The sequence below is a fragment of the Anopheles coluzzii genome, chromosome 3 (assembly GCF_943734685.1).
Source record: "Anopheles coluzzii chromosome 3, AcolN3, whole genome shotgun sequence".
Classification (NCBI taxonomy): Eukaryota; Metazoa; Arthropoda; class Insecta; order Diptera; family Culicidae; genus Anopheles; species Anopheles coluzzii.
In genome coordinates this window covers 42,235,374-42,259,606 of record NC_064671.1, presented here as the reverse complement: position 1 = coordinate 42,259,606, position 24,233 = coordinate 42,235,374, and the positions used below count along the sequence as shown (strand labels likewise).

The following is a 24,233-nucleotide window of genomic DNA, read 5'->3' as shown; positions in this document are numbered from 1 at the left end:
TTGGCCTTGTGTAGCGTCTAGTGAGAAGAAAAGCAATTTGAACTATGAAAACAAAACAAAAAATGGCAGGCGAAAAATGACTAAAGCACGAGCGTGGAAGTGGGTTTTGTATGATAAGCTCTCTTAGCGGTGGCCGACAGACAGGATGCGAACGTACTCGCGTATGCTTGAACACGTGTTTTCCTGTCACGCTAACTGGTTTGGTGACAAGTTGCTGGATCGGATCGGATCGAGGACGCAACAAGGGCAGCTTTGTTGGAAGGAGAAAATTATAGTAAGTATCAAACTGTGTTATTTATGTTACAGAGTTCGTCTTCGGCTCTGAACAAGAGTGTTGTGAATTAAAGTATAAGCAGTTGTAAAATATGGTGATTCTCGGTGATTTTCACTAAGGGTTTTACTATCCACGTGCATATCACATATACAATTGCTAAACAGTTGTGTGTGCATGGATTCAAACTTTATCTTTCGAAAACGATGCCGTTAAGCGTTTTGTCGTGGTCTAAGGTGGCCTACTTGTTGGGACCTTGCAAGCTATCGGGAAACAAATTTCTGCAATCGTTTAAACAGCAAAATAAAAGCAGAAAAAACTGTCAAAATCTAAAATGAATCGAGTTATAAGTATTCGGTGACATTATAAAACTTTCCACAGCCCGCTCTCTCCCTTTCTGACGCTACCGAGATAAACCCGTAAAAACGCGCGGGAAAAAGGCATAAAGTTTTGTTGTGCTCTCGTTCGCTAAGCGCAACTTTATAATCGGACGTGTGCTATTCCGTGCCGTAGAGCTTTTGATCACGGCACTTAGTAGACACACACAGGTTTGTTTGTGCTATTATTTACTATACAGCCCAATGTGCGTGTGTATGTATGGCTTTAGTTTGTGAAGGCAGGCAACACTCAAGCACTCAAGGAGACGATAAACTTCTGGCCGCGCAACTTGAAGGAGAAAAAAAAAACGATCGGCAAGCAGCACAAACGATCAACTTTAAGCAAGGTGATTTATGAAGACTCCCACCGAACGAGTGATTTCCTGCTTTCTTTTCCGCCTCTTCTGCATTCTTTCGCACATTTAGCAAACCATTTTTCCGTGGGCAGGTTTAATGTCCCGAGAAAAGTGTTCTGCAAAAAACAGACGATAAAGAGCTTCAATTCAATTAAAGTGCTACCGAGAAAAACGCGGGTAAAAGTTTTGTCTACTAGAAACAAAATGTTTAACGAGGAGAGCCCGCGCCTAGCATAGGATAAAGCTAACGGAAGGAAGCCGGGCAAACCCATGCTGAGATTTTGCAAAATGGTTTGTCTTTCGTCACATTCGATTGAATATGGTACGCACACAAAAGGATGAACGGAAATGAGACGTTTAGTTGAAATCGAAAAGTATTGTGTTGTTGTATTTTGATCATTCCAGTTTGATCGGCTGGGTTTCTTGTGTTAAACATTTCACATTTTTTCCTAACATAAAACTGAATGTGTTTAAATGTTTTCTTCCAATATTTTCCGAATCCTCTATTAAAATGATCCAAACATTTGAATTAGATTCTCCTGCCTACGTGCCGCCAGATGCGTGCGGCTTCTTACGAGGATTTCAAAGTGCTCAGGACGGGACGGAAGCAGGTCCGAAATACCTTGCATGGCTTCCATCCTGCTTACAGAGGTTTTCGGTGAGATTCCTCAAAAACGGATCTCAATGACACGAGCTGTGGCTATTGAGAACTGGTGGAGATGCCTTACCGGCGAGAGGAAGATCCCTTTCCGGATTCCCACATTTCCGGGCTTGTGCTTTTTGAAAGAGCAGGAAATAATGTCAGAGAAACACACACACTTCGAAGCGACCGGAATTTGTCGTACATGCGTTAGCATAATAAGGAAGGGCTAGGTGGCCAGTTCACTGTAAGCACTGGTCGATAACGCTAGGCGCTAGGCTCATACTGTCGTCAAAAATATTTCGCCGCTCTCGGTACGTTTAAATTCGTAACTCGATTAGAGTCCAGTTTAAGCGGTATCATGGGTTTGGCTCGTGCAGGAAGATACCGGAGATAGTTTGCTGTGGGTGTTGCGAGATTGTTTGGTATGTTGCCATGGCACAACAGGGGTTGGTGGGGAAGAATTAGGAAGGGTAAGATGCAGGAGAGCAGCATCTCTATTTCACTTTCAACACGTGCCAAAAATGTAGACCAATCTGGTGTCTAGACCGGGTATAGATATAGTGGAGCAAGCAGATGATTGAAATAGAAACCATCTAACTAAAGGCTTGATGGGAGGATTATGTTTTGTTCCCTCCGGGTCGTAAGTCTCGTGAAAAACACGGAAGCTATAAGTTATATTGTTGTGTTCTACGAAACGGATTAAAATTTCATGATGTTAAATTAACTTTAAAAGCTTTCACTGAGAGCCTGGTTTCAAGAGCTCCCTCATTACTCTCTGTGTTTTTATTTATTTCACTACTCATAATATACCCACTCCCACTACTGGTACGCAAAGTTCTTTTGAAAGTTATATTTTTTGCCTACAATTAGCCTGATAGCTAAAAGGCACACTACAGCACTCCATACTTTGCTTCTGCCATACAGCGCACAGCTATTAATGTGTTCCTATGATTCTTTTGTTTAACCTTCAAAGTTCACATGTTGGCCGACATCGAGCTAGCCGACAACAGGTAATTCAATGCTGGTCAGGAAGCCAGAGACCGCCGGGAAAGAAAGGAGTCCCTCAACCGAAACCGCATATTAATTTCAGAGCCATTGTTTTGACCCAGCCGGTGTACCCCAGTCGGACACACAACCACGCATAAGCGTGCACTCGGAGCAGTTCGGTACGGTACATGAGTCAAGCGTGTGTGGCCACTGAGAATGAAACAAAAAAAAAAAAACAGCCGAGGAAGTACAACTGATCCACAGAAATAGCAGTGACTTGAAAGTATTTTTTATTTTACTTTTGCTACAAAAATGCAAAGGAAATAACATGTTCTGCTGTACGCTGCTCCAAACGACATGGATACCAGATAAAAAATTACAGTGAGTTTTGCAAATTTTAGTCTTGTTTTACTGTTGCTGCAACCAATCAAAGGAAAATTCAGAGCAAAGACAATTTCTAAACGTAATTTATGAGCTCATGCGCACCAGCGCATGGATTAAACTGTCGACCGGATAGATTAGAATCGATCGATCTATTAAAATCTAATCCAAACCAGCACTTGAGCAACCAATGTCAATTACTCCCTACACCATCCATCCTCTTAGGTCCATGTTCCAATAAATGAAAGGCAGTACCAAAAGTCATCCGGAATGATTGGTTCACTAAATTCCTTTCATCTTCTCCAATTTTTGCTTATTCATCCCTAAAAGACTGCCACAGCACGCTTTACATCCAGTGACGATAGACAACGGCATGCATGTACAATATGTACCTCCCTGGAAAACGGTAGGAATACAAAGTCAAATGATAGTTAAGCTTGACCATCCAGCACCGTGGGTCAGAAGTGTTGGCCGGTGAGATTACCCGAACATACCCTTGCACCAACGAACTGGCAGATGAAAATATTCTACAGACATTTTTACTTCTCTTACCAAACCTTCTGCTCCACTTTCTTGGATCACGCAGTGAACCATTTTGTCCCAAAGTCTCGATTTCGCTATAAAATGTAAGAGTGTGTGGCGTCTGCATCGTAGCTCGGAAAGGGTTCACGTTACAATTTTCCACCCCACTGTTACCGTTACAATATGCAACTGAATGACCGTTGAGAGATTGTTGAAAGAACCTTCCTCAGAACTTGCATGAATATTAAGCAAATAGTTGTAATGTGAATGGATATTTAATTTACCACTGCGCAACAAATTCAGTACTTTTTCGCTTTTTTGGAAGCTGGATGCTATGGGACAGACGAGGGATAAGTGTGACAAATACTGTCTAGAGTTATTCTAAGCATTTTGCTTGAAACAAGAAGGATTACGTCCTCTGAAATACATGGAAATGATTGATGGCAATGGAATAATGATGAACACAAGTTACTTCTCTTACAAACTATTTAATATATACTGCTAACAGAAAAGAGAGATTCAAGAGTGATTATGGGTGTTAGTACGAGAATTATAAAAAAATTGTTGAGATATGAATGCGGTTAAATTGATTATTTTACCATACACAAGTAAAAAAGGTAAAACATTGAAAAAAAAATGATTGATGATCATGAAAGCAAGTAAAAAAACCAATCCAAGATTTGAACAAGTATAGTCGTATTTTTTCACTTTATCGCCTATTGTGAGTTCATTGAGTTGTTGCTCGCGCTTCTTTTTGCTGTCGCTAATATGATATTTACTTATTTACTCAGTGTTTATTTCGATTAATATTTTAACTGCTTCGATTGAATTTAATTTTTACTCAATATTTAGAACATATGTGGTAAAAATACAGAGATCATAGAGAAACCCATTTTTAGTTGTAATGTTTTCTATCCTAGTTACTAGCTTGAAGTATGTTGTGTACTCGTCAACATGTTTCAGCATGTAAAAAAATAAAATAATTCAAAAACTAACGTAAATATGTTTTATCACACAAGTTAATTATGATCATCAGGATGTAAATTTATGTATAATCAACAAACATTTAAATAAATTTGAATGAGAAAATACGTGTAAAATTAAAAGATTACTTAAGAAACAACCGGTCTCCAAGCGCATGCTAACACACTTAAAACTTCACATACACGAAAGATAAAACATTTCATTTTCTTGGGATTATACACTATCCTTAACGAGTAAAACCACCCTATGCTCATCAGGAAGCTCACACTTAATGTTTGTGCCGGTAAAATATCCTAATTAGATGCTGATTTCAACAAAATCCTTATTTATACCGGCGGAGCAGCTGTGATTATACACTGCACCAATGTAATCCGAGCAGATAATTTATTTCATTACCAAACAAATACCACACAAAACACGGACACGCCCGTGCCAGCCATTCCCGCCAACTGTTATCCGTGAGGGTCAGCGTATGGTACTTCTGCTGCTGCCGCTGCTGCTGTTGCTGCCAGCACTGCCAACGCTCATTTCCATAACCGCCCATTTCAATTAGGCGCCTCTCGCTCATCGATTGTTATCGATGAGTGCACCCGGGGTTCGGGTGCCGTGTGCCGAAATAGTTTCACACTTCACTGGCGACAGATCAGTAGAGCAGCCGGAGAGCAGCGGTACGCAAAACAATCATCTGCAGTTGTACAGCATTTGCATCCGCAAAACAGCTGTTTCCGTTCCGTCGACGGAAAGGGCTGCCGCGTTATGCTTGGCCGATGTTGGCAATGACGTTGTTTGTTAATTTGCTCGCATGTTCACCGTACCACCATCGGTTGCACCCGAAAAGGTGCGTTTTTCGCACACCGAGAAACATACCCCGCCAATCAAGGTCACCGGCGCGTGTTGTGTGGGAGAGTATCTTTGAACTTGCCCAGGGGTGGGTTTTTTTTCCTTGTGCAGCCGTATTCCAAACCCAGCCGAGTAGTTTCGGTTTGGCACACCTCGCTACGGTAGAAAGTCAGCAGCTTTGATTCTACGAAGCGATAGGTACCGCGAGCTAATGATGTTGACGGGAGAGAAAGGATGTTCTGGCACTGGGCATGAGACTTCCCGGCACACAAAATGTGGTTTAGCTTCACCACGTGTGACATTGTTTGGTGCTGGCCAGCCGTGCCTATGGAGAATTAAATTAAATATATTCACCTACGACGGTGCTCTGCGGTACTGGCACAGAATTTCGCATCCAGTCGAAGCCATTCCCAATGTTGCGAGATACGGGCACACACCTGCACGAAGGTAACGATAATCTACACCGGTGTGCCTGCCAATAGAGCGTAATTCGGAAGCTGGGAATTGTGTTTGCCTACCGCTATGATTAGGTATATTAAAAGCATTTTCCAATGAAGTTGGCGCCTCTTGCTCCCGGTTATATTCAGCTGCGGTTTAAGTGTGTTAATCAAACACAAATTAGATTCGTTGATAATGATGCAAACGGCACGGTTCATGCTCCGAGACTGATCCTAGAAAGGTTCTTCTGATAGCTGTCAATCATTCGGGGCGGGAGTTGAGCACGTTTTTAAGAGAGCTGATAGCCGTGTGTCAAATTCGAATGTTTGTTGCTAAATTGCAATCACGTTTAACATATGATGATGTCGATCGTTCCGCGTTGACAAGGAGCGTTGCGAGTGAACTCTTTCACACGGACCCCTACGTCAGGTCGTATGTATGCATGTCCGTTATTTTATTTCGTATCAATTTTGCAAAAAAAAAAACAGCACTGTGTAAGTTTTCCACCATTGTGCACCGTGGTTATTCGAACGGTTTTAAGCCAGGTGTCAAACCGTGACAGTAACAAGGGTTGTCAACGATGGCAACGAGTGTCGTTCGAATGTAACACTCGGCGAGGCAATTGAGTGGAAAAGAAACGGGCATCGACCCGTCGGGGAAGTGTTACTTTTTTGGGGCAGAAACAGGGGAAAGAAACGAAAGCAAAATTGGAATGGAATATTCAAAAGTGTGTCAGACAGGGAGACAATTTAATGTAGTATAAGGCTCCCGAAAGGCTTCCGTACCCTTTGGAGCGGGTTTATCAATCACTGGTGCGAGACAAGCGACGGAAAAGTTTTATGAATTTTTTTGCTTATTTTTTCGAAGACACTTACGCAAATATAAAGAAAGATCTGTTACATTGAGTTTAATATAAATTTAAAATAAAAAAAATCAATCTTTAACACACTCACGTCCATAAATTACCTCAATAATACATCTCCTACCGAACTCGCTCTATCTTTCTATCTTCCCTTAATTAAACAAAAGAACCGTACACTTCATCAACCGTCATCTACTTCTGCTAATTACAAGACACCGAAGATGTACCGGATTAGTCTTCCCGTATGTTTGCCAGTCTTTCGCATGGTTTGCTGAAGTGCTTACCAGCCGCGCATACAACCGATTCCTGGGCTCATTTACATCAGTTGGAGAATTATCTAACTGTCTCGTACCACACTCCCATACACAAACACACACACACACACACACCCAGACATCGTGCAGTACCATCGTTTTCACCTGTTTCTGTTCGGTAAATATTTTGCGGTTCTCCTTACCACACCGCAAGGAGTAGGAGGAGGAGGAATTTTATTATTTAATTAAAGTTACCCGAACAAACGGCACCGTGCACGGAGGATGCCAGGCGCGCCAGGATCCATTTGCAAAACCAACGGCTTTGGGATAAAATTAGATTCAACTTCACCTCACATACCTTCATGATCAACCCACCATCTTTAGCGGGAGCGGGGAGCAAACTTAACTTTGACTTCCCTCAGAGCCCCGCACGGCACGGGATTAACGAAGCCCGGGAGCTTTGACTTTGGAGACAATCGGCAAAGATACGCCTCGATGTTGATTCGAAGAATCGCTTCGTCGGTATTCACCAGCATCAGCGGCAAGCGTCTTGCTAGCGATTTGGGACGCCCGTTAAAGTGTGAAGATCGTGTACGGGAAGCGGAAAGCTCACACGTAGTACACGTACCGGCAAACAATTAAGACGTCCTTGCCACCGTTCATTGTGTGCTCTGACACAAGCTTCTTCACCTTCGCGCACACGCTTCTGTTTCGATTCGAGCACTGCAAGTACCAGGTTGCAGGATGCTAATGGGGATGATGAGAATGGTAATGGGCGTTGATGGCGTAATGGGAATCAGTTGTGTCAGCGCAAACACACGCGAACTTGCCTGGCTGTGCCGTAGAATGACACTTTGCTGAGATATATCCGTTATCCTTTCGGTACTGGTCATCTGGGCCAGCTAGTCATCCGCCCGGGCCCGCTCTAGTGCGAAATGCAGAACAACTTCTTCGCAACAGTACGATAGACGAGTTGTTGTTATTAGCGGGGTTGACCATCCCTGCTTCGAGAGGATCCTTGGCTTCAAGAGAGTGTCGCTAAGCAGATTAGCTCCACTGCAAAGCTTTCCGGCCAAAAGGGCGAGAACTGCCGGAAGCTCGACTTCCTATTCTTTCTGGTGAGCTGTCCGGCTTTTCAACCCGCAGTGTCCTCGTGCAATGTCAGAGTGTGGCTGTCCAAAACCAGGAAGTGTAAACGAACACTAAGCCCACTTGGTTCTGGCCTCTCTTCCGTGAAGTGGTTGATTGGTTCGGTCGGCAGTGTGGACTCCAGGCATAACCCACATTGCAGTCCATCAGTGGGTTCCCCAGGTTCCCCTTTGCGTGCCAGACGGCTGAAAACAAACATGTGCTGGCCGCCCTGGGCACGGATAAAATGTCAATAAATTCGTCAAGTCAAATCCTCGGGAAGCCTTTCAACACGGGCATGTTGGTCGAATCCGCTTCACGGCTACACGGCTACGGGACAAGTGAAACGGAACAAGCCTACGGGCTCAGGTCATGCACTAGACGCTTTAATTGATGCAAGATTTGGTCTTTGATTTTTTTGTTTAAACAATGAAACAAGATACGAGTGTTGGCAGTGGTGCCGTTTCGGGGTTCGAGTCCGAACGCATCAAGATTAGCAGCTACCCGGCCGCTAGAAAGGCACACCGTTTTCGGGCGCAGGTTCATGGCTTGTAATTGGGCCAATTTCAGAGCTGCCGAACTGTCCGTCAAAAAACAGGCACGATGGAACTGCAGCAATTCAGTTGTGTGTATCTTCTTTCTTTTTCTCACCATTGATCTTGGGTACGTTTAGATCTTTTGTGTTGATCTGAAACCAATTAAATGAATTGTACGAAAATATTGCCCACTCATGCAAACTACGGATCGATGCCTCGCGGGCAGATTCCATTTCCTTTGGTGTCGTTCAAATGATCGCATGGTAGCAGAGGCAGGTTGCATGAAAGGTTAGAATTAAATTTGATGCGGATTAGCTTCGGCTTTATTTGGGGAGGCGTTTCGATCCCATTAAAAGGTTTTATTGGGAATGATCGATCGCGCAAGGGATCGCGTGTCGTGTTTAGGTGGCGCTACACTGACTGAGCTTTTAAAAGTAATCGATTTATTTGCTTGGTTTAACGTTTGTAACGAGGTTAAATCGCTCTTTTAGCATGTTGTTTGTTTTTAATTTGATGAGTAAGTTTCAGTTTGTGTTAGTGAAAATGAAATAAAGAAAAGAGTGAATATTTTTGTCTGGTAAATTGAAATGTTTTTGCCAAAATTTTGCTTATTTTGTCCGAATAAAAAATATCGGACAAAGAGTGATGCAATTTGTCTCAAACGCATTCATACATTCGATTTAATTTATCCATTCACGCATTTCCAGCCATGGCTAGTTGCATGTTGCTCGCATCGAGGCTTTTTTGTTGAAGCAAATATTCAGCCCAATGCAAACATTGACCATCAACGAACATAAACTCCCGGCTTTGCACCAATTTACTTTTTGTTACACGTAAAAAAGTAAATACCATTTCCGTGTAAACGATGCGCTAGCTTTTTTTAGTGAAGTACAATCCAGAGTGTTACAATGCAGAAAATGGAGTGCACCCGTTATTTGCTGAATAGACGCGCATAGTAAGTGTTGCGAGTAGAGTATTTTCTAGCATGGTGGTAGGGAAAAAGGAGCATTTTTAGTTTGATTGCACAGGTGTAAAGAAAGGGGTATTTTTCCCATTACATTTTTTAAACCATCGATGGCTCTAAGTGACTGTTGTATTGTTTGGAGGTTTAAACGATGTTTCACATGCGTTTCAATTACGATTTACGGGTATTTCTTTTTTGATTGACAACTTAATTTGCCTACTTTGTGTGTAAGTTTCTTTTAAATTTTTATCTTCTTTTTTGTATGGATGAAACATTTTGTTGTCCATTTTCAACCGTATTCAACGAAATGCACATACAAAAGTAGCGAACAAAATTTCATTTCCCATGAGTTGGAAAGCTTTTATTGTCTTTCTGTTCTCACTCTAATCCCGCATTGATTGTGTTTTGTCGTCCTGTACGTGATTTTCAATCGTGCTCTGAATGTTATTTGATCCTTGCTTACCTTAGAAAATGTTCATGTTACACATCGATCCCCTAGTAAGGTGCATCAATGCTTCTGCAACGCTTCACAAGAACTTGTATTGCTGCTGCCGGCGGTGCTGTAACGTTGCACCGTTCACCAAAAAGGAAGGTGAAAAAAATATTGTTTGATACAATGCGTTCACGAGCACTTTAAACAAAAAACTTTACATAAATCTTCTTCTCCTTTATAGAGAAGAATTTTTGCTTTAATATTTATCATTCAATTTGCATACACTTTTCTTCCATAAAACAATTTATAGAACACTTTTCACTATCACTCATGATTGACACTTTCACTAGTTTTTGTTTTTTTTACAAAAAGAAACACTTCATTTCACTTCACTTGTAATCCATACCAATAATGCTTCACTGCCTTGCGTCAAAATGAAAAGAAAACAGAACAATCAACTAAACACATTTTAAACGTAAAAAAATGCCTCACCACTCAGCGCGGAGCCGCACGATACACATTTTCCCCGATAATCCGATCTGCAATTATTGAATTACACTCAACACCGGCGGCATCCGGTTGGTTCCGAGTTGTTGAATTACACCACCAAGAAGGTGTCCGGCACACGGCGTTACACAAGGCAATCGAGCAGTGGCGGCGAACGGGCCTAACAGGGCAACATACCCCTGAGAGAAGGAACGCGTGCAGGCCGGGGGTCGGAAAGCTCTAGTGAAAACAAATCGACGATAATCCGATAATTTTACACCGGTGTTGTTTTCCCGCTTTTGTGCCCGCGATGATTTCCTTTCCGCGAAAACACCTGGCCATGTTCCTTGCGGCCGGTCAGGAAAGGAGCAAGATATTCAACCTCGTACAGAAAGCCACACAAATACGCACACACATGCACGCGTACATAGAGAATACGACACATTCACAAACAGCTGCACAAAGGTTTTTTACTCACAATTGACCACAGCAGGGTGCCACCAGGGACACGGTAGGCCGCAGGCCGACCGGCGCTAGCACTGGGAGGGAAGGGACTAGAACCGCTTATCGAAATTTATGATCACCGCCTAGCGCTTATAGCTTAATTGCCGATTCCCGAAACCTCACAGACATACGCAGGATAAAAGTCGGGATTTATGTATTCACTCTGTGCTTTGATGGGTTGTTTGATTTGAGCCTAAAACTGTCGCTTTTATTGTGAGTTATTAAAATGTTTGATCGCGAGCGATAGGGAGGGGTACGGTAAAATCACGATTTCCCGTGGGATTTTCGTTTCTTGGAGGGTTTTCTTAAAATGAGATTATGAAGATGTGTTGTGCAACTGATTGTAAATAGATTTATCTAGATCATCTATCCACATGCACCCTTAATGGGCCACACAAAGGATCAAACGAGACGCCGTCAGTCCAATCCCGACCGTGCGCCTGTGCGTAATCCGAGTGATGCGCAAATCCCTCATCTATCAAATCCGCATGGCTGTTTCACAATTAAACACCTAACACTTCGGAAGCTTTGGTACGCGTTTGTGACAGACGCTAGTCGTGTGTGGCAAACCGAAGCGAGGAATTGCAATAAATTATAACTAAACGCACGTTGATCGTCCCCTAACAAACAATACGCATCATTACAATACTGACACTCACTATGCCACAAAAAACAATACGCTACACTGTGGTCATACTCACATACACACTCATAAACAAATAATACGATCCAAACTAAATCACAAATAAAAGTGCATTTGCCACGAGGGTGCTGAACGGCGACCAAACAACCAAAACGAAACTTACGCGAAACATTACGCTAACGGCTTTTTTGTTGTGCGCGTTCTAACTGGCGTACGGCGCCGTTGTGGCCACGCGCGGCTATGTTGGGCAAAATACTGAAGAGACGGTTCTGAAATCATCGCACCAGAACCGGTGCGTGCTGTGCATTGGCGGTGTAAACATGAACAGTGAGCTCTCACTGCCGGCTCTCTCTCTCTCTCTCTCTCTCTCTCTCTCTCTCTCTCTCTCTCTCTCTCTCTCTTGGGCAGTGTCAAACGTGAGAGTCAAAGAGAAGGCAAAGATGTTTAAGGGTTTTGTTGGGAACATAAAATTCGGTTCTAAAAGTAACAATGTTTTTTTGTTTTTTTTTTTTTATTAAAATTAATAAATTTTGTGTGTAATTGAAACTTTGTGACAAATTTATATTTACAAAAAAAAAAGTTTTTATCATTCAAGCAGCAACCCTGTACGCTCTCTCGCTTCTTCGTCTACCCGATTTTATGCTGCGAGAGTAAATGCTATGTTTTGCTGCGGACTGTTCATTCGTCCGATGAACTTTTACACCGTCGCATGAACGTATAATGAATTGTGCATAATTTTAAACAATCAACATAAAAATATTCTTCACCATTAGGGGTGCATTCGATGTTGGGTTTAGAAGCACACGCACACGCTCACTCTCTCTTTCCATTTTTTATGTTCACGTGAAACAGAGTGAGGGTTGCTGACATGAGTGTTAGGTGTACACACACAGCAATCTCTGCGACACTGCCAATGCACTCTGCCGTAGGGTAACGGTTTTAGTCCTTGTTCGCGTGCGAGCATTATTTTCATTGCGTTTGCTCAAGCTGCCGAAAATTGATAAAACAACTTCCCCGTCTCGATGATCAAATATTCTAAATCAGATATTCCTAGTCGTGTACTGTAGGGAAATGCGTTCTTTTGTGTATGTGTTCCTATTTAGATAAATATTTTCGATGACGTTGTTTCTGTCGTTCGATTATTATTACTATCAGCTGTTGGATGCTGCTGTGCTGAACGCCCGTTCATGAGCATGTTTGCATATCTTTTGCACCATTCACGCAATGCTGAATGCATGATTACTGGTTTCAAACGTAAATGATTAAGCAGGAAATGGTAGACCATTAACGCAAAGAAAATATTGCAATAATTTTATCCAACGTTGGATGTTAGTGAATGCATCCTTTAATGGTCAACATTAAATCGATTCCCGGCAGTGCAGTTTCGAAATTTTGGTGCATTTAAAAAATCACAATTGTAACAATCAACAATACAAATTATGAAAATAAATTTCATATTTTTAATATATTTTGATGTGTTAAAATTAAAGCATTTCAGAAAAAGATAAATAAGTAGAACTGGAAAGTACACAAAAATTCAAACCCACCAATGTTTATAGACAAGTTACAGCAGTGATTCTAGTAATTTCCGACTACTTTCAAACTGCCAATAATGTATGGGACAATATCGTAATATATATGAATTTGTCACACTTGCAGCTTGGAGACATCTACCATTTCTAGTACAGAACGCTATTTACTGAGAAGCAATAACATGATGAAATGTATACAGAAACCAGCATGAAAGTAAAATTGTATTTTGTCAAACGACAATTATTTGCATTATTATTTGCACAATGGGAGACACATGGTTTGGAAGGAATCACAATATCAATTCTATCTTTGCTATTTGTAATGGGCACACAGTGAGTAAAATGCGTCAAAGGCAAATGTAGCACACGCTATTTAAATCATACAGTTTTCAAGGAAGTTGATAAGCAAATATGCTGTACCATTCAAAGTCCTAGATATGATGAATTCGGAGAAAATGAAATATGTTTCACGCAAATTGCATGGAAATCCTTCCTATCCGCTTGACACTTGTAAATAAATTGTAAATAATCTCTTATCATTATTGTTCTGCGACATTTGTTATGAGTTTTTTTTACTCTCCAAATAAAATGTGACACAGTAAGCAATAATACGCAGAGCAAACGTATTTAGATTACAATGCTTTTGATACGCTTTTGATCTTCTCGATCCACTGCAAGCAGGGCTAACGACCGAGCGGCCCTATCGTAAGCAAAAAGTGATAACGAAATTTGATAAACGTACCCTACCTACCTTACTTTATTCGTGCACCGCAACGACCTTTCTCTGCGCGTTGCTCAAATGAATTTAACTGGAAAGTCAATGTTCTCAGAAGCTCCAAGAAATGCTGTGTTGCATTTCATATCTGAGCCAAATGGCACCAAAAACCAACCGAACCAAGCGTCGTGTCTTGGGCAGTGATTTGTAAAATAAAAGGCAACAGTAAGCTCGGTGAAAATAAAAGGAATGCAACAACGAATCCTTCTCCAACGGGTAGTTTTGGGCCCCCGGGGCTGGGTAAGGTGCACACGCGCACGTCCCAAGATCCTCGGCAAACCATTCCAAGCGTGATAATTGAATGGAATTGCTTAGGCCATTTGGCAAACCATTTCATTGCCCACCCAACATCAAACGATTCACGATGATGGCGATGATGAAGGAAGGGTTTCGAGTGGTAGAAAGAGTGAGAAAGGAAGAGAAAAAGAGAGAAGTGTAGAGAACAAGAAACGTGAAAACTATTTCCGATTAGTCGCAGCGTTAAGGGATTCTGGGCGTTCTGCATGAGTTTCGCAGCGGAATGACGTATGTGTAAAAACAATGCCACGTGCATCGACTGCGCAAAAGGAGAGGTACAACGGTCCGGAGGAAATATTTTCACTTTCACAGGGCCCGTATTAGGGGAAAGCCGGGATCTCGTCTACCCTTTTCCACTCGCTTTACTTCCTCCACTGTCAATCATTCTATTCGCTCAAGACGCATTTGCTTTTACGTGTTTGTGTAGGATTTATGTTTCAAAAGGATACAGAACGGGGGGTTTTGTTCCTGTTTGGGTGCCTTCTCCGTTGATCCGATTATGGTTGAGCGAAATAACTACGCAGTCAAAGTCATGCATTCCTGCTTATCCCATTTGATTGCTTAATACCCTTTCCATCTCGGCAAAAACTGGAACGGGAGCATTGTTGATGAGATAACCGATCGTTTCCTCCACCTTCGATGGAAGTGTTCAACAGCAGAAAGAGGGGGAAAGTTCTGTAAACAACCGTTTTTGCACAAACACAAGCACTGTTACCACACTTCTATCCTACCGGCGCTACTTGCTGTGCAGAAACGGAGTAAATCTACCGCAGAAATAAGGGAGAAACGTCGCAATAAACATTCCATCAATACAAATTGGTAATATTGATAGCCGATGGTATGTATTTTTCCCCCGTTTCAATATGCAAGCTAGAGAAAGAAAAACAAAACAAACATACATGCACACCGTACCTAATCAAACGATTACAATGCTCGTCGCATAATATGTGCTACTGCGCGTCACCACTTTTCGGCACAGCTGTGTGCACATAGATGTGTGTGTGCGCGTGTGCGCGCACTAAAGACACCTTTGAGCGTGCGGCTATTGTATTGAAAGTGCAGCCGGGTTGCAGTTGGCAATAGAAAATCTCCGAACTGCTTGCACATCCCCCTTTTCGAGGGTGCTTGATTCGTAACGCTTCCTGCTTGGTGCGTTATGTTCTGTTTGCTTTTGCGCTATCTGTTCACCGAGCGGGGCACCCTATGCTGAAAGTGTAGCAAAACCAGTTTGTGATTCATCCAGCCAGCCGGTCAGACCCTTCCCAGGAGAGATAGGTCGCATTGTTTTTCGACACCAAAAAAAACGAAGGGATTGCTTCTGATTTTTGAACGGTTAAGCGACACGCCGTCGCCCCTGTGCTGAAATGGGTGAATGAAGCGGATTTTCAGTTTTAGGCGGTAGGTGGCTTTTCAAAATCTCCGGATTGATGCGTTTGAACTGGAGCGGGTGGAGTGAAGCTAGAGGCCACCGGACGCGAATCATACGCGTGTAAGTCCTACGGTTCACGCTATTCACAGCGGAGTAGGAACTCGAGGGTATTATGTTGGGTGGGCTGAGGCATTGGGATTTTTTGTTCTCTTTTGCGTTTGTGTGTGTGTTTTCTCTTTCCCCAGATTCATCACTTCTTCTCTCTCCCTCCTTGTGAGGGCCGTATGCCGCCATAATTGTAATCATGTTTGGACGTCTCCTATTACCATACGGAGCCGGGCTCGAGCAGAAGCGTGTGTGCCGAATGGTACCAGGATTACAGCACAGCACCACCGGATGCGAGATTGGCAAGAAGGTCCTGCCGCAAGGCCACACGTGTAGCAGCATCACTTTCAGCCCAGTGCCGGTCTCTGGCAGCATATGGACACTGGGAACGGGTATGAAACGGTCCTCCGCCCATGTCCCGAACAGTGCTGAACGTGTTGAATGATGTCAAACATGAGCAGAAAATGGTTGATTTTTGCTTTGCTTTGCAACGTTGCGACGCACCATTGACATGCTTTTCCTGGTAGGGACAGTATCCACAAATTCCTAAACTTTCACCAATCGATTCGACGAAGCACAAACCGTAGCCAATGTTCGTGTTTGCTAATGCGATTATTCCCTGTCACGCTTCCAATTCGCAACGCACTGTACCTGCACTGGACCTGCGTGTGTTGGGTTTTCGTTACAAATCATCACTCCACACGCCGTCCATCACGTTTGGAAAAAGGATATGCAGGAAGGGGAACGAAAAACCCAAAGGGGACACAGCAACGAAACATGAAATTTGAGCACGTGGTGTAAAATGGAAGCGAATAAATGTTTCATGATAAAAAAACGCCAACGAGGAAGATGAATCCAGCGGCTAACAATATTGGATTGAAGTTTGCCCACCGGAGCTCGAAGCGTCCTGCTTCGAAGTGACCCAGGAGGGAGCCTCTCTTCGGGAGCAATTTCTTGAGTTTGAAAAGTAGAGCTGGAAAATAAAACTAGCAACCTTTCCTTGGCTAGCTGAATGCTGATGAATGGTGATAGTATGCATGCCTTAGCCTCGGCCTAGACGATGCCGGGAATGTACGTGTTGAACGAGGATGATGGAAAGTATTTGTTATATTAAATATCCATCCCTAATCCCTGGCTGGTGTAGGCGAAGCGTACGCGATGGGTCGCTGATAGGCACCGGTATACGTCTGAAATCAGTGCTTTCGGATTATATTGAGCATGATGGTGCGTCGATTGATCAAAAACCGTGCTTTGTTGTGCTAACGGGGCATGGTTGGTGTTAGGTTTTTAACCTTTTTTTTTGTTTGTTACTACTCCCGTCGGGTCTAAACGGCTCTAGTGACAATGATTGTGAGATTCATCCGTCAACCCCTGGAACGAGAATTTGCAAACGGTACGGGGTAGGATATGCTGAAGCATTGTACACTTAACAATGCGGAGGATTTGAACTGCCCGGTTTCACGGTGCGTGAAATGTGACCCTCGAAAAAGGTCAGACATGTTACTTTTCGGCGTGATACAATGTTGCGTACAGTGGCAAATCGTGTTGGGGAAAGATTACGCATCGTCCTTGCGGAGAAACGTAGTTAGGTTTTATTTGTTGTGAATACTTAAGGATGCCCGCAGCTTCTTCCATTCCCTCAAGCGGGCCTTTTTTCTTGAGAAAGTTTCCAGACCTCTGCTCTACCGTCATTCAAGAACTTGGACGGTTCGTCATAGAAGCTTCATTGTGATGAATAGTTACTTGCGTTACATTTTCACGAAGAACTTTCTAAGAAAATTTTAAAGGTAGAAATTTCGTTGAAATTGAAGCTTTTTATGAAAAGCTTTGAATAATTGAATTTACGTTACTTTGAGGCCAAACCGAAGATTCGAAGAATTCTTGCAAATTCATGCTAACGATTTTGTGCTCACGTATGATACTGCGTAATAATTGAAATGTCGTTTTGATGAAAATAAAAACAGCCGTATGATGTATTTAGTACAAAGTATGGCATAAAATGAATTTCATTCACATAATAACATAGAACGCTCTTGCATTGACAACTTGTCACTCACATAGGAATGTGTTTGTAAGTGATACGATCTGGCCTTTAATATGTGAACTGTTGATAAATAGAAATATATTTGAGCTGCTCAAATCTGTTTCACAATCCTCAATTTGATTAACAATAGCATCTCATGCTGACAGTAAGGCTCTTTGCGCCTTACAAACGTGAGTGTATGCTGAACTAGCTAATATTTGCATTGGAACTGTGTCTGCAGTATAAAAACGGAACATCAATCCATCCTCTTTCCCAGGGATTGCTTATCTGATGCAGATTCCATGCGTGGCCATCTCTATTATTACCAAAAATTGTGAGAAACCAGTGCAGGTTTGTTTGCCGATTCACCGTATTCACCACCCCCGGATGACATGTGCGTGCGCCTGTCTGTCTGCGGGTGGCAGCAAAGGTGACAACGAATGACCTGCCGAATATGCCCGCGTCTGTAAAGATACGCCCAAGGTGTTTGATGGCCAACGCTCACTGCACAAGCCCTACGCAAACACGACCACGCAAGAGGTTCGTGTTTGCCGGGTAAAACGCTGAGTTTGGCACGTGTCAAACCTTGAAAGCAGATCCAAGAATGGTGCTCCAGATGCGTTAGAATTATACGTTGATCAGCTGAGATTTATGCAAAGGATTGGTGGATGGCGTGCGTTTAATGTTTATCTAATGAACCCATGCGCGAAATTCAGTAACGTGTGAAAAGGCAGCACAAAAAGTGGGTGGAGGAAAACCCTTTCTTCGGCTCCGAGACCATGCAGGCACACACACACACACACTAATGTGCAATGTAAAAAAACATCCTCTTGTTGTATGTCTTTCGGTTTACTTTCGGGAATCAACACAACAACAAGATGCACCGTGGGCGCCGAGCAAGCAGTGGGAAGAGTTAATCATGTTTAGTAACGCGTCGGGACCGGAAAAAATGTGTGTGGTGCTGATGCCAATCACGATGGGCTGTCGCGATGCGGCACGTACTATATCCTTGCATGCGTAGCTCGTTGTTTAAATTTTTCTTTCTCTCTTTTCCCCCTTCTTTTCACATATCCCGATGTCGCTGATGAACTAATAAAGAACGGAAATTCGGCTACCGGGGTGGGCGAAATTCACATTAGAATTTTAATTTCCATGCTAATCCAACGATAAGAGATAGCGACTGAGCTAACGGAGAGAAAGAGAGCGAGAGATACAGCGAAAAAAGCAGAAGCCTGAAGATGATGCTGATGACGATGATAATGAGGATGGCGTGATGGGAAAAATTTTATGTTGCTCCGGTACTGTTCCCATCTACTCTAGGCAACTGAGCGCTACTGTACCGGGCTGCTTGCAAGCGAAAGATCAAACGTAGCATGGTGAGGCAGAAGTGTTTTAACTCGTTTTGCTTTCCCTCCTGTGTTTTTCGACCATTTTCCCATGGTGTTGATTTTATTCCCCAAACATCCTGCCACCGTCATCCGCTGTCGGCGTCGTTATCACATCGGTTCCATGCCACATTTTAGCCGTTGTTAGGTGGGTGTGTTGTATGTGAATAGATTTATCGGTTAGAGTCGCCTTCTTTCGTTTCCTTCCGTGGTAAGGGTACTTGTGTGTATCATTTTTTGTTACGGTACAATATTTGCGCAAAAGGATTAATCAAAAACAAGTGTAAAAGTTGCTTAAAAGTGGAAAGCGTGAGGGAATAATATCAATAGATTTGAGAAATAATCTGAAGAATGCTAAATTTTATGCTTATGGTGTAAGTTTAAGCCGGTCTCATGGTACAGTCGTCAACTCGTACGACTTAACAACATGCCCGTCATGGGTTCAAGCCCCAAATAGACCGTACTGCCATACGTAGAACTGACTATCCTGCTATGGGGGATCAATAAGTCACTGAAAGCCTTAGCCCACAAGAGGGTGGGTACAGGCAGGCCTTGACCGACATCGGTTGTTGAGCCAAAAGAAGAAGAAGAAGAAGGTGTAAGTTAAATAAAACGTTTTTCTGCGCTGCGCTCATTTTTGCGCTGAGCGAATTCACAAAATTCTTCGCGGTGCCAATAGAGGATTTTCTAGCATGTTTTGATATTCCCATGCTTATCACAACATTTTCAGAGTAAAACATTGTATTAGACAGTTGAAACACTCTCCCAAACCTTAGGAGGGGATGAAAATAGTGCTGTTTAATCTTTGCCACAACATTAGGTATTAATGATTGGCATGATTGGCAAACAAAAATTTAAGCATTATGTTTTGTATTTGTTTAAATGTTTTAGTTATATGTTCCAATTCGCATAGAAATTGAAACTTTATGAAAAATACAATTTTACAAATTATTGTACACCAATTGGTATTGGGTACTTCGAAGATTACCAACTTATTCACCATTATTTGTTTTTCAGGACCACTTTTTGGTACTCTTCGATCGCTTTGATAAGGCAAACTCGAAAACAATTCGCCATTGTCCCGGTGCGCATTTTAAATATTTTTCTTTCACTCTCCAGTACTACCACTGATGTGCCTTTGCTGAAAAAAAGCTAATTGAACGCTTAATCACTCGCCAAACGTGCAAACTATGTCCAGGCACATTGTTGTGCCACGCTTCAATTGCTCCCGCTTCCGGAAGGCCGGGAGCATTTTTCGCGCACCCCAGCATTTTGCAATGCAATGTGCACATAAAACTGGGCGAGGAGATAAGGGTAGGGTATGAACTGAAGTTCACTCCACCACTCGACCGTGAGCATCCTTTCAAGGTCCTTCAGAAGCGGCAGCAAAAACTGTAGCGAAAATCATTACAATGCCGCCCGGAAGTGGTACAGCCGAGAAGATGTTTCCGGTAGCCGGGAGTGGTTTTGTGTTTGTGTGTATGTGTGTATGTGTGTGTACGAAATTACTGCAAAACCACCCCGGCTCTCGTAAAGAGTATGAAATTGATGCTCAATTTTAGCGAAATCAATTTTTTACGGTTCAGCTATTAGTTACAATATTTTCCGGCGTGGGGTTGAATGGAGTTTCGTCCTCGATAAGGGTGCGTAAGGATTCTCTGCCGTGGCGAAAAAAGGGCAGTGGGAGAAGTGATAAATGACACACAGTGGATATGCGTAGGAAGAGAAGAATATTAAAGTGGATGGTTTATACGCAAAAGTTCAGAGTGTCACATGTTCTTCCCTCGCCAATGAATTCAGCGACTTTGTTTAGAGGGAGTTTTTGTTTTGTCGTTAGCTCTTCGAATTGAAAGTAGATTTTCTGCTTCCTAGAGTACAGAGTTAAGCCTACTTGCTGAAGGAGTTCAGCAAGTATTAGCATAAATCTCTTGCCAATCGAAACAACTGTGTATGCTGGACTGATGTTGCTTGCCTGAGGCCTGATTGTACCTAAGATGTTAGAATTCTGACGCACTCACTGAGCGTATTTAACGCTTGCTTAATCTATCAATCGATTAAAGAAGATGGCGGTTTGTGAAAATGTTTTTCTTTCCTTGCACTTAATCCTGCCCCGGATGCCCGGTTGGCTGGTGGTCGGGCGGACTGAAGGTGGGTGCAATTATTCGATATAATCGACAATTAATTGGATTTCTGGACGGCAGCACTGGCGTTTGGCCGAGTGGAACCGATACGTTAATCCATCATTTGTCAGGGTCGGGTTGATTGGTGGGCGATCGAAAGTGACAACTTGGCGCAATGTGGCCGATGGCCGTGCTGGTGAACTGATTGCAAACTTTGCCCAAGGTTCTGTTGGTAGGAGTTACGTTGAAAGATCAGGCAGTGGAAAAGATAATATTGATTACTTGTGAAGCGTACGGTGCGGAGGTTTATTTTTTTTATTGAGATACGAAATCCTGTTTCGAGTTAGTGTTTTTATGAATGATAATATGCCTTTGTTAGCAGGCCAACGAAGGAGAGCGAGAGAATGAATTTGCATGACACTATAGTTTCATCACATAATGAACGAAACTAGCGAATGGTATATGCAAAAAATAGGTATAAAAACGTCAATCATATGTTCATTTTCATGTTTTATTCGATACTTTTTTATTATCAAATAAGTTAAGGAAATAATTGTAATTTACTTCTCTGAAACATCAATGAGGCTCTCCGTAAAAGCATAATTATAATATTTTAAATTAAATGGTCGAATGCAGGGGCCTCTAAACTGTTCATTTCGCTTGCCGCATTAGTTCACAAATAACGTTGTTGAGGGCCATTGTAACGTTACCTTTAGAATGAGTGATAGTTAGAATCTTGTGTTGATTATATCATACTTACTGAATATATCAAATATCTATAGCCTTCTTTTATTAATTTTCTTCTATCAAAAGTAAAAAACAAAATATTTTTTGATTACTTAGTCAACAAAATAAACTATTTATTTTAACCTCCACCAAGTCATCGAGGGCCGCATTACAGGCTATTCAGGGCCGCATGCGGCCCGCGGGCCATAGTTTTAGAGACCCCTGGTCTGCAAAAATGCAAAAAGTTGAAGGATTGTCAACTTTTCAAAATCAACCATTCAAACATTAAATCTTATCGCTGGTATCCCTAACATCACAAAAAAGCCTAAGGCTGCAAACAAGTCAATTTGAAACTCTGGAAAAACTACGAAACATGTTAATTATTTGAACATTCAGGTTTAAAACTTATTCAAAGTTGTAATAATTTCAAGTCAATTCAATTTTTGAAAAACTCAATTTTATTTACAATTTTAATGCTCTATTAACAATCATTAATAATCATTAACTGGATGAAATGGAACATTTTACAACAAAAATAAAATATTGCACAGTTTATCTAATGTTTCTTTGATTGAATTTATTTATCATAGTATTTGTGGCTGTTTTCTGATGCCATTTGCTTTAAATTCATTCAATAACAATAATATTTTTATTACTTATCATTTTAGAGTTTTTTTTTATTTGATTTGACATATTTGCATACTTAACAATCTTCAGGGTGTCTTTCTTTACTCCAATGTCACTTGTTCATTTAATTTTTGAATAGTTGAATAGCTAATGCACAATTTTGCTTCAAGTGGTATAGCACTTTCGAACAGTTTGACATACACAAAGTATGCATAGGAGAATTCATTAAAATATTTACCAATGACCCCATAGCAAACCAACGACCTCACACGAAAGAAACCCTTGCTTACTCGCCGGAAAGCACATGAGTTTGCATTAATCAGAAGTTTCTAGAATACGAGCAATTCCTCGCAAAACAGCGATCTTCAAAAATCCCACACGTGAGCATTGCTACCGAATATCCTGTGGTGATTGATTCACTGCAGCGGTCGAATTAAACGTGTCCTTAACAAACAGTGCTGCAGTTTGGCTACCCTGGAGAGCATTCATCAATGTTGAGCTACCGGACGGATTCCGAAAATTTGTCGTTTCACAAATTCCATTCCATTCAATGGTGAGAAGGTTCACAGCTCCATACTCACAGCCAAGGGTCACATCTTCCCGATAACGCATGGTTCGATTGTTCAGCAAAAATTGATTGAAATGAATCGAACAAGAGACACGGTATGACAAATTCAAACACTGGATAAGACCGGAGCTTTCGGAGCAAATTATTCCTCAATCGTGTGTGTGTGTGTGTGTGTGTGTGTGTGTGCGCGCAAATCGTGTTAACGTGTGTTCGGTTTTCAAAACTCACTAACCATGATTGATCCCTGAGCAGGTTGAAGCCGTGTGAAATTTCTAAACAGTGCTGTTGAATAATTTCTCGCACACCCACCGGAGAGGATGTGGCAAAAGTGTTCAATAAAGATGTCCGTTCGTACGGTAGCTTATCGTTTCACACGTCCAAAGAGGGACTGTGATAAAATCCCAGGCAAAAACACCCTGCCAGATCGACTAGCCCAGGACCTACGGCACGAGGATCGGAGAGTGGCGATGAAGAAAATCTCGGCGCAATAGAATGTCCAACCCAGTCGTCCCCTTATTCCGCTCCGCTACATATGATTGCCCCGGTGCGAGACACTAGTGTCACGCCATTATCGAGACAACATCAACATCTGCCAGCTGGAGCTACTTTTTCTCAAGGTTTTGTCCCCTCACCAGCGCTCCTTCGCATTCGGGTTGTATGCTAGAAGCGAACGCGGGGATAAACCTTCAAACCCGTAACGTAGGACGCTTGCTGGGACGGTAGATCCTTTGCGAAATCCTTCGGCCCCTCCCCAGAAGCTCCCGTGGGTGTTGGCGCTGAGAAAGTTCGTTCTGATTAGCAAAGAGCAGAAGTTGGTGGTGAAGCAGGCAACCGAACAGCCGGTTGGACCCGAGAGACGGCTGTCTTGCTGGATACGCTTTGCGCATTTCAATCAGTTCTAGGGGATCGATGGCTTGAGTTGAGTGTTGCGTTCCCGGGGTTTTGGCACTGGTCGAAGGTTGAGCTTGCTTGGGGAAAATGCCTTCTTCAAAGCAAGAGCAACTCCTTGCAAAACCCAAAACCCGAACACTAGACTTACTAATAGAAAACTGGGTAGTGTTGAGAGTTTTCTTGAGCGTACGGTTCCAACAAACCGG

General features: G+C 42.4%; 1 protein-coding gene across 3 annotated transcripts in view; it reads right to left on the bottom strand.

Moving 5' to 3' along the window:
• Window positions 1–24,233, bottom strand: part of LOC120957487 (leucine-rich repeat-containing protein 15) — a 166,826-nt gene that overhangs the window by 66,004 nt on the left and 76,589 nt on the right. The window contains exons 1-2 of one of the 3 annotated variants that reach the window (XM_049608120.1): window positions 11,773–11,949; window positions 10,007–10,399 (exon numbers count right to left, since the gene is read on the bottom strand). The exons of 1 other annotated variant lie outside the window; for it this stretch is intronic. The gene's annotated coding sequence lies outside the window, so the exon portion shown is untranslated. Of the gene's footprint in view, window positions 1–10,006; window positions 10,400–11,772; window positions 11,950–24,233 lie in introns of those variants that run through there. One more of the 3 variants, XM_040379709.2, reaches the window with a different exon arrangement.